The 17,349-nt window shown below is 44.1% G+C and overlaps 1 protein-coding gene across 1 annotated transcript in view; it reads left to right on the top strand.

Annotated features, from left to right (window-relative positions):
* CDH13 (cadherin 13) overlaps positions 1-17,349 on the top strand; it is a 975,207-nt gene that overhangs the window by 265,192 nt on the left and 692,666 nt on the right. The gene's annotated exons all lie outside the window — the stretch shown is intronic.

The raw sequence follows: 17,349 nt of genomic DNA, 5'->3' as shown, positions 1-17,349 counted from the left end.
GGAAGAAATCAACTGTAATTAGCATTTTCTATTATTGCATATAGGGAGAGTGGTACCTAAAATTCATGTCTCTTCAATGTTTGCTGTCTCAACACTGTAAATCTATATTTCGTCCTAATTCAAAATGAAATTGGAGGTGGGAACCTCATCCTCAGCATTGGTGAATGGAACATTCTGAGTCTATGTTGGTTTAATTAAAAACAAATAACAATGCAAATAAACAAAAAAAACAGACTTTAAAATGGTCTAAAAGTGTTCTCGGATACAAAGTGAATTAGAGTTTAATCTTTTTTCCCAAAGGGCAGGCAGTAGGCCTATAAAGGAGAGGGGGACATGGGTAAAATGCCGTATTTGGGGAGGGGTGTGCTGCTGGCTATCCCAGCACACCCACAGACACTCAGGGGCCCATGTTCTTCCGGCCACATGTCGTGCCTTGACCCACAATACTTAAGAGTTTTCCTTCCCCGCTTGTAGGTCTACCATCCGACTCCCTTACCCGCATCCCAGGGAACAGGGTAGAAATATAGGTCTTAACGATTAGAACCATCTGTGAACAAAGTCCTGGAGGTAGCCAGGGTGAAACAGGCCTAAAGGTGACAGTCCTGCCCAGACTAGCAGAGCAGGTAAACCAAGGCACGACATACAAGAGTCAACAAAATCCTTGTGTGATGAATGGGGGTGTGGATGGGGAGGGAGGGCCGTCGAGGATTGTCTCACTTGGCACACCCACCCCATGAGCAGACTCTGAGATGTGGGTTCAAGGGCAGTTATTTCTTTGGGAGATGAAGGAGCCACAAGTGTAGGATTAGGGGGTTGAGACAGGGAAGGGAAAGCAATTAGCTGGTGAGGCTCGAGTCGGTACAATAGTGACCAACGAGGTCTGGCGGAACCTGGTCCTTAAGAGGAATGCTAGAAACTACATGAACATGTGAGTTATTCTACCCAAGGGGCAAGGGAGCCCTGGGGAATTCATACCCCACCTTACCATCAGTCTTCGTTTAAAGGCTGGCAAAGCACACGTTAGAGGAAGCTCTCTGGCAGTGAAGGGCAGTGCTACGTTGGAAGGGCAGTGACTCATCTAAACATTCTCTTCCTCTGCCATCCAGCAATGACACTCCTTTTTGTTTACCCGGAAGAGATGGAAAGTTAGGCCCACACCACCTTCAAAGGACACCACACTATTTATTTGACAGAGAGGGATCACAAGTAGGCAGAGAGGCAGGCAGAGAGAGAGGAGGGAGCAGGCTCCCTGCTGAGCAGAGAGCCTGATGTGGGTCTCGATCCCAGGACCCTGGGATCATCACCTGAGCTGAAGGCAGGGGCTTTAACCCACTGAGCCATCCAAGCGCCCCAGGAACGTTATTTAACACTAAAAATACATTAGCTACCAAGCCATGAAGAGACATGGAGAAAACTCACGTGCATATTACTGTTTTCTGTTTTTGTTTTTAATTTGAGAGAGAGAGAGAATGAGAGAGGAAGGGCAGAAGCAGGGTGGGAGTGATAGAGGGAGAGGGAGAGAGGGAATCTTAACCAGGCTGCATACCCAGCACAGGTCCCCTGTGGGGCTCAATTCCACTCCCCAAGATCATGACCTGAGTGGAAATCAAGAGTTGGACATTCAACCTATGAAGCCACCCAGGTGCCCTACATGCCCATTACTACTTGACAAAAGCCAATCTGAAAAGGCTATATTCTGTATGATCCCAACTGTAGGACATTCCAGAAACAGCAAAACTAGGGAGACAGTGAAAAGTATCAGTGGTTTCCAGGGGTTGGTGGGGAGAGAAAGATGAGAGAGTAGAGAACAGGGGATTTTGAGAACAATGATAATACTCTGTATGATAGAGTGGTGGACATATGTCACTATATATTTGTCCAAACCCACACAGCGTACAACACCAAGACTGAACTTTCGGTAAACTGTGGACTCTGGGTGATTTTACGTATCAAAGTAGGCTTGTCAGTTGTAACAAACATAGGTCTCTCGGGGTTGGGGAAGCTGGCACTCGGGGTAACTATGCTTGTGTTGGGACAGAGGCCATATGGGAAATCTTGTGCCTTCTTCCTAATTTTGCTGTGAACCTAAAATTGCTCTAAAAGTATTAAGTCTTTGAAAAGAAAACAAGAGAAAAGAGTAGGGATGTGGTCAGGACAAGGATAGGAGTGGAATGCTAGGAAAGGGAGCTACAAGAACCAAAGCCAGAATTTGGCCACTGCCTCCTTTGTACCTGGGACTTCACATGTTCTTGCTGGAATCCAGGTTAGATGCCAGAGCAGGCTTCTGCCTGGTACAGGTGATACTACTACCCTGTGCGGTTCCCCCACCACAGCCCACTTATTAATAATAATAACAATGCATAAGCTGTATTGAGAACTAACTGTGTGCCCCATGTAACATCTTAACCCATGCAGCCCTCACAACAATGTCTTTGGGAAATACTACTATTATGACTATTTTACCATGGCGGGGGTAGGAGTCCAGAGTTCAGTGATTTTAAACAAATGGTCCCTTGTTCCACAACTGGCCCATTTTTTTTCAACTCAGTCACTTGCAAATGTCTTAAGCACGATTGCTGCCAGTACTATTTTCTCTAAAAGGACCCAGGCACCTACAAGTAGTTAACAAGTCTGACTTCCTCAACCAGTACTTACTTCCAAAAGTGACCCAGCAAAGAAACAGAAGTTGTCATGGTTTTTAAAGGCAAGCCTCCTCTCCTGCAGCGTGGTCAGGACTGGGGTGGGCAGAAGTGCATTCCTCTTCTCTGTGTGTGGAGGAGGATGGTGCGCGGCGGTCCAGGAACCCCGGGACTCATGAGAGCAGAGAATGTGGAAGTTACACGCTCTATTTAGGCATCAGTGTTCTCTAGTACAAAATGGTCCCCTAGTTCATTAATCAGACTCTCCAAATTTGTTTAACTCATTATTTATAACTTCATTAAATCCAGTGACACCAAAAGGTGTCACCGTGAGCAGTGGGCAAGTGTGACTTTAATCCTCAGAAAATGTGTAAAATGTCTTTCTTTCCCTCCCTTATCAGGAACAGTGGATGGAAGCAAACATTAAATTTGCACAATGTGTAACGGTCTAAGCTTTCACTGAATCCTAATTGACTTAATACCCTGTTGCCTCCTTGACACTGGATGATGAAATGTAACGCTGAGGGAACTTAAATGGGACTCAGGCCTGGATGCTCCCCGCAAAATGGCCTAATTTGGTGGTTATAGCACGAGCATTGTATGCGCAGGGATCAAATCCTGTGTTTTCAGTTGTCCTTTTTATAGCCAATTAAGATAGTCTTAGGATCTAGATTTAATACCGGAATCATTTAATGTAACAGACTAAAGCACGCCCTCCAATTACAGGGAGAAGGCGTTTTTGGACGGTGGTTCTCTGGGTAAGGTTTACAGGCTTCTATTTCTGAGCTTGACTCCGAGGGCTGAAGCAGCACATTTTGGGAATGGTTTTGTAAACTGTAACGAAGGTATCTTTCTTTAGCAGCTCCCTGCCCAAGGATGGCAGAGTGCTTTACAAACTTATCAAAGTGATATACGGGGATCGTTTCATTCTCCGCTGAAATACAGGGACCCGGCGGGGGGGGGGGGGGGGGGGGCGCCGCTGTCCGCAGTGAAAAATCTGAGAGCTGCTGGGTTAAGGATAGGGACGGAGGGTGGACAGCATCTGAAATACCTTCCTGGATGGCGGGAGGGCCTGTTCAGGTGGGTGCAGCAGCTATGTGCTGGGATGCCACCTGCTTCAAGGTGACACTTCTGCAGAAAGAGGTCATGTGAGTTTTGAGGCTTGTCTGTCCCAGATGGCATGGTGATACAGCTCCCCGTCAAGATGACTCTTCCCTTGGATCATTCAGTTCTTATGAGCCCCTTTAAGGAACCTTCTGATATACATGCTCTAAAAATTGGGCACGTTTCACCGCTCTTCAGTTTTGAGCATAGGAGATCATCAGAGGGGAATGGATATATCACGGCGTCTTGAATGCCAATTAACTACCGGGAAGACCCGTCTGAATGAGAACATGAAGGAGAAGCGGTCTGGGCTTTAAAGGACATGCTCATAGCATTTCTGAACAGAAGCCTTTTTGACTGTTTTAATTAGTAGTTTAGAGTAATTCAAATTTAATATATCAGATGTTTCTGTGTCGATGACAATGTTTAAATGCCTCCAGACGGCGCGTTCTTCTTACCGCACTGATTCTATATAGAGTCCAAAGTTCTATTCTGTGGGAGAAGTATTTACTCATTGCTATCCATGTACATGTTACCCCATTTCAGGCTGCATCGGGGAATGCAGAGATGAGTTCATCCATGGGCTCCAAGGGGCTCAGAGTGGTAGGTAAGAGATTCATGTATAAATGACTCGAGTGAAAGGAATACTCTGAAAATGTTGTGATAGATGCGCACGCACGAAAGCTGTGAGCGTGCTGACGGATGCTGTCCGCACTTTTACATTTATTGCAATATTCGATTGTCCTATTTCTTCATTTTAATTATGAATTAAGAAAGCAGGAGACTGAGGGGATCTTCCCCCACTGGAAGACGGCTGCAAAATAGAGTTTTTATGTCTGCATTCTTAGGTGACTGTTTGGGTTTTTCTTAGAGAAAATTGAGTTTACCATAGTTCTGTTTGATATGTAGCACACTGAAATATGTGGAAATATTGGAAGACCTAAAAACTGGAGAACGCGTATATCCACCACCACAGAGCCTCTCACTGTAAAAGCAAGAAATATAAGGCAGGGTGCAGGGGTCTTTGTCTCCAAACTAAACCACTGGATCATAACTTATAGGGAGCAGGGTTAGGAGGGCCTGTTCAGGTGGGTGCAGGAGCTATGCGTTAGGTCTGATGTCACTGCCGTCATCAGAGAAGGTACAGGGAAGGAAGACACTCACAGTTGAGAGGGCGGAACAGGCCACATCAGCTACATGGAGGGGCCAGCCGAGACCCTGTGGTCATCGGGGCTGTGCAAGAACAGGACCGTGCGGGCTCCCGTTGGTGAGTCCGACAGAAGCGCATACCGGATGAAGCCAGACAGGTGCCCTGGCTTGGAGGAAAGACTAGTTCAGCTCAAGTTCAGAGAAAAATGTAGACATTTTTAAAAACCAGATACACTCACATAGAATACCTTCACCAAGGAAATAAAGATTCTTAAAAGGAAAATCCTGGTCATATGACGGCAAAACCCTGCAGGACATTTGAGAAAAGAGAGACAGAACATATATCCAAAGAAATATGGTGTGGCAAAATATGGACTTCTTTAATAAAGTCGGTTTAAAAGATAGCATATAAAATAAACTGAGGTATGTATGAGGGGCATGACCCATCAGAACTGTACAGGTGCCTAAAGCTTTTTGAGAGCCTCAAGTCTCAAGCCAAAGACCATGGAAAGGTGTTTGCTGAGGCAGTTGGGCCCAGAGCTGCCATCTGGCAGACGGGGAGACGGCAGGTCATCTCGTGATGGCAGAGCACAAGCAGAACCATGCAGGCTCAGGTCACCTCCATTTTCATGATCAAAGAAAGTTATCATCACTTCGCTAAAGGGCTGAAAAATATAAATAGGAGAAAACTGGAGTTCAAGATAGTTGAAAAGATGATAAAAGCGCATCCTATTGATTTAAGCAAGTTCACATCTACAGGACCAGATGAATTATCTCTCACAGAGGACACGGAGAACGTTGTGATTACAATCTCAGCCACAGTTTCGTAAGTTTTGAGACGTCATGGAGAAGAGAGATGTGAGTGGGTAGGAGGTGGCATGGTCAACATTTTTAAAAAATAAAGAACATAAGTTCTGGAAATTAAAGACCATGAAGCTGATCTTAAACGTTGAGTAAAATTCTGAACAGATCTACCCAGGGTCACCATTCCTCCCTCTGTCCATCCTCCAGCCATAGATTAGTATTCATTCAGCAAATATTGACTGACTACCTACTGTGCGCTAGGCACTGGGGAGATGCTCAAAAACAAAATACACATAATCCTGGTTCTACTAGGACTTAAATTCAGATGGTGGTGATGGTGACTATTTGTGAATTCTAAGAGGCTAACGGTGAGATCCTGCAAAGCCTATTGTCAAAATCAAGGTGGGATAGGGGCCGGGTTGGGTCACAATCCCTGTGTTAGGACTTTTTCCATTGCAAATGCCAGAAACGCAATTAAAACTGGTCAAAGCAAAAGGGTATTTCATGGTCCTTGTATGTAAGAAGTCCATGAATAATCCTGGCTTTGGGACTGGGTGGACATACAAGTTCAGATACTACCCATCACTAGGACTTTATCTCTGTCTTTCTGCTGGGCTTTCTTCTTTGTCAGTTCCATTCTCTCTACCTTTTGGGTTTTGTTTGTTTGTTTGTTTGTTTGTTTTTTGCTTTGTTTTATTTTTGTTTTGTACTGAAGGTCAGGATAGCTTCCTGTAGCTCCAGGCTTAAGTTCTATCTTCACAGCAACTGCATTGGAGAGAGGGTCTAACACCTGCTGGAGTAAAGATCACTTTTATCAGCATGGGTTATGTGTACCGCCATGAATCAGCTACATGGCTAAAAAAGACCAACTAAACGGATGGTCCTGGCCTGGGGCAAGGTCAAACGACCCCTCCCACACCAGGGAGAGAGTCAGTTTGTCACCCAGCTGGACTGTGAGTCTCTAGGGGAGGAGAAGGAAAGGATGCTGGGCAGGCACAGCCTTGTCTCTGCTGCAGGGTCCCTGTCCACTGGGCCGGGTCAGAAGTCCTCAGAGCATTAGGCTCTGTTTTCTATTTTATACTTTCTTGTTTTCCCTTTTTCTCTTCTTTCTTTCTCTCCCTCCACCCACAACTGGCTTCAAACCTCCAACACAGGAGTGAGTAAAAATGGCAAAAGTGGGTGTCACTGCCCTGTTCTGAGAGGGAAAGCATGCATACCATTATATATGACATTAGAAGCAGGGATTTTTTGTGTATGTACCTTATTGTGTTGAGGAAGTTCCTTCTCTGTTCCAAGTTCATTGAGTTTTTTATCATGAATTAATGTTTGGATTTTATCAAATGCTTTTTCTGCATCTGTGTGTTACTCTGGTGATCTGTGTCTTCTGCCCACACACACACCTCTTTTTATTTTTTTAATTTTATTTATTTATTTTGGCTGGTCTAGCTAAAAATTTGTCAATCTCGATCTTTTCAAAGTACTGATTCTTAGTATCATTGGTTTTCCCTATTGTTCCCCCCACCCTTACTTGAAAGAGGCCACAGGTAAACTAAACTTTATCTGGCTACACAACTCTGTCATATAAGGAACTGGGACAGGCAAGGAAGGCTTATGGAAATGGAATTCAGGTCTTGAAGGATTATATTCCAGAGGAGGAAATGGGGAAAGTATGTCACCCTCCAGACATAGAACTTAGACCACGTACACAAATTACAAAGAAGCGAAGGGAGCAATGTCACCGCCCATCCCAGAACACAAGCCCCAGAATCATACAGGTTTGGATCACATTCCTGGCCTCACTCTCTGCTAGCTTTATGGATTAGGTAATGCTGGTACACAGATAAGCCTCCAAAATTCAGCGTTTTACCAACTGGAAGTTTATTTCTTGCTCGCAAGAGAACTAACTGCCCATGGAGGGTTTTTGGATTCAGGCCTGGTATCTGTGAACACCACTTTTCTGCAGAGGGACCAGACCTAGCAGAGACTGGAAAATTTGTCCAGCCACGTGCCAAGAGATTAAGAAAATCTTCTTGCTGAATTACTGGTCAGTCTGTGCCACACTCTATAATTTGGAGTTTGTCTTTTTGAGCTTTTGTTTCCTTATATGTAAAAAGAGGATAATAATGCCTGTCCCATGAGCATCTCCTGGGTTCCTCAGTGTCCCGCACCAGGTGGGAGTTTCCTAAACATTTGTTATGTGAATGAATGGGTCAGCGGATTTAGAAGCAGGTATAAGGACTGGTCTAGGTGACACACTTAGAATCCCATTTTGTTTATAGCGAGGATTCCTTGCCTGACAGTAGTTGGTGCTGCTGTTTTTATTAAGGCTTTATAAAGGAACGAACTTGGACAAGAACACTGCAAGCTACAGTTTGAAGAGTGAAGTCTCTTTCTGGAAAGTTTCAGGCAAAGGCCAACTCTCAGCCATGTCAGGGTGTGGAGTCCTGCCCTTGCGTGTTCCTTGAGGCTCTGTGATCTAGAGGGACGTCACACAAAGCACAGTGTCACTTGCTCCTTTATAATTCTTGAGACTTTTTTAAAAGTTTTAAAGACCTACTTAGCCACACCAGCTATGACAGTTCATTGGGATAAATGTATGAAACTGTGGGGGAAAGTCTGGAGCGTGGACAGGGTTAAGTGCTCAATAAATATGTGTGGGTTTGGGGTTTTTTTTTTTTTGCTTCTTTGTTGCTTCTTCTTGCTTCTGTGATAGAGACTACAGTCTTCATAAATTGCATTTGAAATGATTTGGTACAATTAAAGAGAAAGAGAAAATTCCTGGGTTGGAGGTTGGGATTGTTGTTGGGCAGTTCCAACCATCCCTCTCTGCAAACGATCACAGCGTTCCTTAATCTGCACCCCAAAGGCAGTGTTTCCTGTTCCTTGGACTCAAGGCATGCAGGTATCTAGCAACTGACTTCTCAGAACATCTAAAAACTGTTAATAGGCAAACAAGTCATGAATCAGAGATTCTTACATTCAACCAAAGTTGGCAGAGGATTAAATATGCCATTTCCTAAGGAAACTAGGTATATACCATTTTTCTGTAAGATTTTAGAATTTAGAAACTCTCGTGAAACAGAAGATAATGGTTAAAGACTTGCCTGCTGTGATTGCTTTGTAACAAAATGCAGAGTAGCTGCCGCCTTTATGCAGAAACAATGTAAAACCCTGCACCATGCCCTCCACCCAGGTAATGAGAGTCAACATTATTTAAAAACAAAAGGAAGTTTAGGGGTCTTGGGTGATGGTGCGGTCAGTTAAGTGTCAGACTCTTGGTTTCAGCTCAGGTCATGATCTCAGGATCATGAGATCAGGCCCTCCCCTCACCCCCACCCCAGGGGCTCCGCTCAGCCCAGAGTCCGCTCCAGGCTCTTGCTCCCTCTGCCCCTCCCACTCGTGCTCCCTCGTGCACTCGCTCAAACGCTCTCTCTCCAATAAAATAAAATCTTTAAAGACAAAGAGTCTGGAAGTTTTCCTTCTGCTTCAATTTTTTGAAACAGCTTCAGGAAAATAGGTGTTATTTCTTCTTTGAAAGTTTGGTAGAATTCCCCAGGGAATCCATCAGGTCCTGGGCTCTTGTTTTTTGGGAGGTTTTTGATCACTGCTTCAATCTCGTTACTAGATATTGGTCTATTCAGGTTGTCAGTTTCTTCCTGGTACAATTTTGGGAGTTTATAGTTTTCCAGGAATGCATCCATTTCATCTAGGTTGCTTAGCTTATTGGCATATAACTGTTGATAATAACTTCTGATGATTGTTTCTACTTCCTTGGTGTTAGTTGTGATCTCTCCCTTTTCATTCATAATTTTATTAATTTGGGAAACAAAAGCGAAGATGAACTTTTGGGTCTTCATCAAGATCAAACTTCTGCACAGCAAAGGAAACAGTCAACAAAACAAAGAGGCAACCCACGGAATGGGAGAAGATATTTGCAAATGACAGTACAGACAAAAGGTTGATATCCAGGATCTATAAAGAACTCCTCAAACTCAACACACACAAAACAGACAATCATATCAAAAAATGGGCAGAAGATATGAACAGACACTTCTCCAATGAAGACATACAAATGGCTATCAGACACATGAAAAAATGTTCATCATCACTAGCCATCAGGGAGATTCAAATTAAAACCACACTGAGATACCACCTTACACCAGTTAGAAGGGCCAAAATTAGCAAGACAGGAAACAACATGTGTTGGAGGGGATGTGGAGAAAGGGGAACCCTCTTACACTGTTGGTGGGAATGCAAGTTGGTGCAGCCACTTTGGAGAACAGTGTGGAGATTCCTCAAGAAATTAAAAATAGAGCTTCCCTATGACCCTGCCATTGCACTACTGGGTATTTACCCCAAAGATACAGATGTAGTGAAAAGAAGGGCCATCTGTACCCCAATGTTCATAGCAGCAATGGCCACAGTCACCAAACTGTGGAAAGAACCAAGATGCCCTTCAGCGGACGAATGGATAAGGAAGATGTGGTCCATATACACTATGGAGTATGATGCCTCCCTCAGAAAGGATGAATACCCAACTTTTGTAGCAACATGGACGGGACTGGAAGAGATTATGCTGAGTGAAATAAGTCAAGCAGAGAGAGTCAATTATCATATGGTTTCACTTATTTGTGGAGCATAAGAAATAACATGGAGAACAAGGGGAGATGGAGAGGAGAAGAGAGTTGAGGGAAATTGGAAGGGGAGGTGAACCATGAGAGACTATGGACTCTGAAAAACAATCTGAGGGTTTTGAAGGGGTGGGGGGTGGGAGGTTGGGGGAACCAGGTGGTGGGTATTAGAGAGGGCATGGATTGCATGGAGCACTGGGTGTGGTGCAAAAACAATGAATACTGTTACGCTGAAAAGAAAAAAAAGTCTTTAAAGACACACACGTGCACACGCACACAGGCACACACACACACACACACACACACACACACACACCTCACAACTAGCTTAGAATTAGGACAGAACCCATCTAGAAATCGAGTGGCTTCAGGGGGAAAAAAATCAAAGCAGAATATTTGCTCAGATTGTTGGGGTGGTGCGGGGGCTTTTTCTCAGCTGCTGTGCATTTGGGATTTTCCTTTCTGCAATACCACTTCAGTAGCTGCAGCCTTTACACCCTAGCTTGTATGGTCAGCTGTGCCCTGAGGTGATTCCAGCACCTTGAGGAAAGCCGCCATCTGCTTCCTTTCAGAGCTTTAACGATAAACCCGGAGAGCACTAGGAGCGAGGGTGAGTTACCTTTCTCAGTAGGGAAGGTGAGGTTTCCCATTCCGCAGCCAGGCCTCTTCTAAGGCACCAGGGCCAGAGCGGCTCAGAATGCCAAATGATGTCATAAATAATGTGGGTCGAGTGAAAGCTTTGAGTAATGGAACCAGCTAACATGTGGAATTTTATTAGGGACAAACTGTCTGAGATGTTCTTAGTGCTGTTAGTACCCCCTTGTTAGAGCTGGTAATTTTTGTTTTTAAAGCTCGTCAGAGACACTCATTGATACGTGTCTGAAAAAATAGATATTCCTTTTCTTCTCAAAAAAAGGTCCCATGAGACTTTAGAACCGTGTAAGAATAACACTCTGATTGCTCAAGTGGGTGGGTTTTGCAGTCTCTATTTTTTATCCTTTAATCATCTTAAGAGATCCTAACTTTCCTCTCCATGAAGCAGACTGGGTGTTGTATGATTCCCCTTGTTGTGAGGGAGAGAGAGGGCAGAGCTCACCAGAGACCCTGATCCTCTGGGCCACTGCTTCTGTTTGCTCTTGGGAACACCCCAGAGCTCCTGAGCTCCTGAGCCAAGAGAAAAGAGTGAACATAAAATTAAAGAAATGGCTCAGAGCAGCTGGGGCCGCCCAGAGCACCCACAACCAGTGTTTCAAGGGGAGCAGCTGCTCATGGTTCCTGCAAATGACCCCCAGATGGGAGTGGAGACTCAGTGTTTCCCAGTCCGCCCATTTCTCTGGAAAAGTTGGAGATAAGCAGTACACAGTCCCTGTAGTCAAGGAAGGGAGAAGGGAAACAGGCAGTGCCAGCCTTTTTAATCAAGAAGGCCACTTGCCCGGGGAATGTGAGACAGACTTCCACCTGAATCTCATTGGCTAGGACGGGTTATGTGATCACCCCACCTGCACAGGAGGCCGGGAAGGTATTTACCTACTCAGCCCATCCAGTGGCAGCCAGGCCAGGGAGAAGGGAGTCAGGAATGGGTATTGGGCCAGCTAGCCTAGACTGCCTGCCAACATGTACCCATTGTATTTAAATATTGGCTCTATATGAAAGGAAATGAAACATGTCAACGAGCCAGATATGGCGCACAGACCTTGAGTTTATAACCTTTACATGAGACAAACCGGTTGTCTGTCCTTGGTATCTCTCTGCTTGTCACTTCAATCCTATAATTTCCTGATTCAGTGGCTCTAAGCTTTTTACCACCAAGGACGTGTCTTGCTTTCCCCCCACCCCGTTTTCTCCCTGGAATCCATCTGTTGGAACATTCTGTCTTTAAACTCCTTTTGTTAGGTAATAATGAGTTTTCTCATTTTAAAAAATTCAACAAAGACTTGCAGAACTGCCAACCAGAGCCTCTGATCAACACAGGATAACCAGCGGGAGAGTTGGTATAATTCCAGACAACCGTGAAAAAAAATGAATAAGTAAATAAAATAAAAAGACATTTTAATTAGACTATACAAGTTTATCTTGTGAAAATGGATACATTCCACTAGGATAGAATTGCTAACTTTTTCTTTAAAGGGTCAGATAGTAAATAATAGAGGCTTTGAGGGCCATATGGCCTGTGAGGCAACTATCGAACTCCATGCCATTGCACTATAAAAAGAGCCATGGACAATATGGAAATGAATGGGTGATGCCGTGGGCCAATAAAACTTTAGTTTTTAAAGAAAGGCTGTGGGTCAGATTTGGCTAGTGGGTCATTGTTTGCTGACCCTTTCAGGATGCATTTAAAGGTATTAAAGCATTTTTACGCTCCACTTCCTACTTCCTGAAATTTTAGAGGTCCTACCTGGGGACACCAAACTGGGTAATAAAACTTGCCCCCAACCACTGTCAGCCTGTCCTGACTTGCACTTTGCCTTTCAACAATATTCTTAGAAACCATGTCCCCACTCCCTTACCTGTGCTGTAAACCTTATCCTTGCTTTGGGCTTGACTCTTTCTCCAGAAGTCTTTACTATGTCACTAGTGAAGCACTGATCACTAGATCACTAAATGGAGGCAAAATCTCTCAGCGCTTTGGGAACACAAGCTTTGAGACTAAGCTGGGTAGGAATCCTAACTCTTGTTTCATATTTGTAGCTAGAGTCAATTTACTCAACTTCTTGAAATCTGAGTCGTGGACAGTAGAACTCCAAGCAGACCAGAGTTCTCATCTCAGCTTTGTTGGTGAAGGGTTGTCACCAGTGCATTAGTGACTAAGATGTGGAACTCTGCTGTGCCTTTATTCCAGTGTCTAGGTACACCTGTATAGCAAACCATTATAAAGTTAGTAGCTTAAAGCAACACCAATCATTTATTTTACTCATGAATCTGCAATGTGGGAGGGGTGATGGGGACTGCTTACCTCTGTTTCTCACCGTCTCAGCTGTGGCAGCCTCAATAACTAGAAGCTAGAATCATTTAAAATTTGTCCCCTAATGTGTCTGGGGGTTGATGTTGGCTCCACATTTTCTAGTGGCTGAGGCAGTGGGAAGTTCCACTGAGGTTCGAGGAGCTGGAACATAGACTTCCCCACTAGATGAGAGGCATGTCACTGTAACTATCACGTTGCGTGAAGAGCATTAGAGATAGGTGGTGATATGTGGTGACAGCAGTTTTGGGGAAATTCAGTCTTCCACAGAGAGTATAACTTGAGTTATTTTCAAACGACGTTCTACCATGTTCAGAAAACCCCTGAGTTGAAATTATATCAGGACACCTCATGTAGGTAGAGACTGTCTGACTACGAGTCAAGATTCTGGTATTCACATGACCCCAAACAGGTGAGGAGTCTTCAGGTGGGCTGTTCCCACTTCCAAAAACGTTTCCTTCTTCTTTCCCTTGGAAATTCCCATTTTTATTTTATTTTATTTTTTAAAGATTTCATTTACTTGACAGAGATCACAAGTAGGTAGAGAGACAGGCAGAGAGAGAGGAGGAAGCAGGCTCCCCGCTGAGCAGAGTGCCCGATGCGGGGCTCGATCCCAAACCTGAGATCATGACCTGAGCCGAAGGCAGAGACATAACCCATTGAGTCACCCAGGCGCCCCGATATATTTTATTATTTTTTTAAGACTTATTTATTTTAGAGAGAACGAGAGAGCATGCAAGTGGTGGGGAGAGGCCAAGGGAGAGAGAGAATCTCAAGCTGACTTCCCCTTGGGTGCAGAGCCCAATACACGGCTCAATCCCAAGACCCCAAGATCATGACCTGAGCCTACACCAAGAGTCAGATGCTTAACCAACTAAGTCACTCAGGCACCCACCCCCCCATTTAAATTTTAAATTTCAGTTTATAAGTTATTCTGTGGTGTCTTTCCTCCTACGCCTGATATTTTCCCCATCATATCCCTTACCATACTGGACTGCCACGGTCTGGTTCTTTCTCTGGGTCCTGTCTGGACTGTGAGCGATGGTAGGTAAGAGACCGTGCCTGGGTTGCTCACCATTCTGTGCTCAGCACAATACACTCTCTAGCACCCAGCAGATGATCAATGAACGAGTGATCTGTGTTAATGGAGGTCTTTATGTCTCTGATGCAACAATGAGTCACGGACATCAAGAGAACTAGTTGATTCTTCATAAACAATGTTTGAGCCTTTTCAAAATAGTGGTCATTGTATTAGGTACCGGGACCGTAAGATACAATTGCTGATAAGCTTGTAGTCTAGTTAGGGAGACATGTGGTTCTAATAATCATTTATGTTTATTAGTCCTTACTCCATGCAGGGGCACTAAGTGATTTTATTGTATCATTAATTTAATCCTTGCAGCAGTCCTTTGAGGTTAGTCCTAAAATTGACCCCGTTTTATAGATGAGGAAATGAGACCACAGTTAGTGAATGCTGCAATCAGGATTCAACCCACGTGTCAACAATGGATTTCTCCCACAGCAGAGATGATGAAGTGAAATGCAGCGTTTGAGGTAAAATGACAGAGGTAGTGTGGAGGAGAGCGGAAGTACAGAGGAGAGAATGAGTAGTTTTATTTAGGGGTGGGGTTAAGAGAGTCTCTGGAGCAAAAGGCTAGGGAATGGCCAGCTCTGCTAGATTGGCCATCATGGAATTTTCTGGAAAAGAAGACAGGAATATGGGAAACCTTAAACAACACCAGGCAGCTCATCGATGCACCAAAGAAGGTTTATGGGGAAGAATGTCAAGGTGCAGGCTTCTGGATTAGTCTATCCTTGGAACTCAAAGGGACACCAGAAGCCTGGGAGCATGGACCCAGAAGATGATAGAGTCCAAGAGAGTAGAGACCTGGGGAAATGCAGACATGTTGTTAAGCTGTGAAGGGGGTAACTCTTCTTAAGTGCTCCCAGAAATCACAGTTGGCTCAGACCATGACTACGGGTGTGGCAGTCGCTTCCAAAAAAAGCCAAAGGACAAGGAAGGGATGACATGAGCAGAAAGTGAAGGAAGCAAGGGGCTGTCGGTAGTCCCCACAGAGACAAGGGAGATGCCTCTGAAACTACACCCTTCGTGTTAACGTTTTGTTGCTTTTCTACTTAGTTCGCCTTCATAAGGATAGGGCAGTCCAGTGCTTTTCCAACAAAGGTATATGCCAGAAGGACATAGATTTTTCTTTCTTTTTTTCCAAACAACAATTATTCTTTCATTTTCTCTTTCTAGCTGTTCTAGTTTCTGTAATTACAATCACGGTATATGCTCGTTGAAAAAATATAACAGCAAGGAAGTTTACAAATAAAAAAGTGAAAATTTCCACTCTCCAACTTCGAATGTACCATAAAAAGGGTAATGACTGTTAATAATTCAGTGTATTTCCTTCTGGACGTTTATTGAGTTATATACAAAAATATTTTTTTAGGGGCACCTGGGTGGCTCAGTCGGTTAAGCATTTGCCTTCGGCTCAGGTCGTCACCCTGGGGTCCTGGGAGGGAACCACTTGTCAGGCTCCTTGCTCAGCGGGGGGCCTGCTTCTGACCCCTCCCCCTGCTTGTGCTCTCTCTCTCTCTCTCTGTGAAATAAATAAATAAATCTTTAAAAAATATTTTTTAGAATGTGATCCTACTATTAGTACGCTTCTGCCATTTTCCCATTCAATTACATATATATATATATATATATATATATATGGTGGTGTGTGTGTGTGAGAGAGAGAGAGAGCTCAACCTAAGGTTTTGGATGTTTTGCTGAGTGACCACTTCCCTAACTGATGGGCATCCAGGTTATCTCTGGTTTTTCACTCTTACAAGCTTTGCAAAAATGACCTGTCTTCACACAGACCTACTGATTGTAGGATGGAATTCCAGAAAAGGCATCGCTGCATCGGAGATAGGCCCATTTAAGATTTTGACAGATACCACCAAATTGCCTTCCCAAAGGTCTAACCAATTCATCGTGCCACCAAGAGCATTTGAAAGTGTTCTTATCCCCACAACCTCACCAGCTCTGGATACGCCAACACAGAATATTGTTATTTTCATCCGTATTCATCTTAAGACCTTTTCTTGAGAATTAGAGTCTTCCTACATAAATAAAAATTGTCCAAGAGGAGAGTTTTGTAAGTCCTTTAGAAACCTCTCAGGTTTTAGTAATTCACAGATTTGAATGGTTGAACTTCTTTATTGTTTTTTAAATCCTCAAGTAATGGAAGATTTATAAAGAGCTTACACTTTTTATTATATCTGACATTTAATGAGAAATCACTGGAAAGGTTGGAGATTGGGATGAACACAGTGTTACTCAGCTTAACTGAAACCCCTTGTCCCCTTCTTCTCATGCGTCTGCTCTTCTGTTTATTGATCAAGCCTCTGTTTCTCTGACGTTGGAATGGGAAGAGTTCTCCCTCGATGCCTGTCTCGGTTGAATATTACTAATATAGACGGCATCATACTTGTCCAGTGCTTGCGAGGCGCTTGCTGTCTGAGACATTTCTGAGTTTTGGTGGTACAGATGCTTTTTATTATCCATTTTGGAACCACTAATGTGTATTTTTATAATTATTGCATCCCCTTCAAGAAATGTTTATGTGATCATTTGAATCAGGTTGACGCTGAGTTTTTCACCATTTCACTGACGTGTACGTAAAGTACAGAAGTCACAGATCCACAGTTTCACGCATTTTCACAGACGGAGCACATGCATGGGACCAGCGCCCAGAGAAGTAGCGCGGCCAGCCCCGCGAGGCCCTCTGCACCCTCCCAGCCCCTGTTTCACAAGGGTCACAGTGTTCTGACTTGCGGTGGTGCATCAGTGGGCCTGTTGTGTACTTGATGTCAGTGCAATCATGCTGTGTGCTCTCCTTTGTATCTGACTGGCACCGTATCTTTGTAAGCACTCTAATAGATGGATAGCTCACATTTAACACACGCTCATGGCACACCAGGCCCTTTTCCCAGCACGTTAGATACATTATATTAAACACACGTGTTTAATACATGAATCACAGTTGGGTGTTTTGCATTTCAA

The sequence above is a fragment of the Lontra canadensis genome, unplaced genomic scaffold (assembly GCF_010015895.1).
Source record: "Lontra canadensis isolate GAN:19392208 unplaced genomic scaffold, GSC_riverotter_1.0 scaffold8, whole genome shotgun sequence".
NCBI classification, from domain to species: Eukaryota; Metazoa; Chordata; class Mammalia; order Carnivora; family Mustelidae; genus Lontra; species Lontra canadensis.
This window is presented reverse-complemented; position numbering and strand designations above follow the sequence as displayed.